The sequence below is a fragment of the Neophocaena asiaeorientalis genome, unplaced genomic scaffold (genome assembly GCF_003031525.2).
Source record: "Neophocaena asiaeorientalis asiaeorientalis breed wild unplaced genomic scaffold, Neophocaena_asiaeorientalis_V1.1 scaffold165, whole genome shotgun sequence".
Lineage (NCBI taxonomy): Eukaryota > Metazoa > Chordata > Mammalia > Artiodactyla > Phocoenidae > Neophocaena > Neophocaena asiaeorientalis.
Genome location: NW_020173918.1, coordinates 1,206,312 through 1,207,354, shown reverse-complemented (window position 1 = coordinate 1,207,354; position 1,043 = coordinate 1,206,312). Strand labels below are relative to the sequence as shown.

The 1,043-nt window shown below is 38.6% G+C and overlaps 1 pseudogene; it reads left to right on the top strand.

The window, feature by feature from the left end:
- The first annotated feature begins 254 nt into the window (after positions 1–254).
- LOC112404114 (AP-3 complex subunit sigma-1 pseudogene) lies at positions 255–787 on the top strand (annotated as a pseudogene).
- The last annotated feature ends 256 nt before the right edge of the window (positions 788–1,043 follow it).

Here is a 1,043-nt window from a genome sequence, read left to right as displayed (position 1 = left end):
GGGGGAAGAGAGAGGTTACCAGTTACAGGGGGAATTGACTTAGGGTTGGCTTACCAGTTACCGGGGAAACTAGCAGAGGGACATACCTCTCATTGCCCCTTTGATAAACTATCAAGGTGTAGATGTTCTGATTTAAGATAAGAACAGTCACTAGCTGGTCATGCGAGTAGGGTGTAGGTGAAGCAGGCGCCGGTGGAGCAGGGAATGTACAGAGAGCGAGAGAACAGCCAGCTTGAGTGGCCTAATCATACACATGGGAACTTTCCAAGTTCTACCAGCCCTATGGTAAAGATACGCAACAGCGAATCATCAGGAGACTGTCCATTTGGTACCTAAGAGAGATGAAAATGTAATTTCCTAGAAGGAGGATTATTAATTGTAGGATCTAATGACAAACTGACATGTAGACATTATATAACATTATATTTTGTCTTCCATGTGGATTCTTCAGAGAGTAAACTTGGCATTTTAGATCTAATTCAAGTATTTTGGAAACATTAGATAAGTGTTTTTGAAAGTGTCTGTGAACTGGTTTTAATTTTCCATGTAGACAGGAATAGAAATGGTGATGGGAGTAATGATATTAGAGACCAATATGAATGAGATTATTACATAAATTGATGCACAAAATAAGCTGAAGATCTCTGAGACTAGCATAGCAGGAGCTCCAAGCTGTACTGTATGTATCAGATGTAAAAAAAAAAAAAAAAAATCTTCCTGTGATCCAAGAAATGTCAACGGTGGTGATATAAGTATAAAAGTGCCAAACCTGCCTTCTTTCAGATAAAAAATTTTAAAGGTTACTCCCAGGTAAAATCCCGAGGGAAAAGTCATCTAAGTTTACCATTCACTTGTTCACCCAAAATAGGGGAGAGTCTTAGCTTTTGCTCTTGGATTGAAGCCAAGGTACTACACACAAGTTGTGCAAAATTAGTATGTGGAGTTCAATGTTGCTTTCCTTGCTCGGTGATTTTAAAGAAATTGAGTAGTTCCTGTATGATTTTTTTTTCCTTTTCTAAACTGCATTTCTATGCCCACCAAAG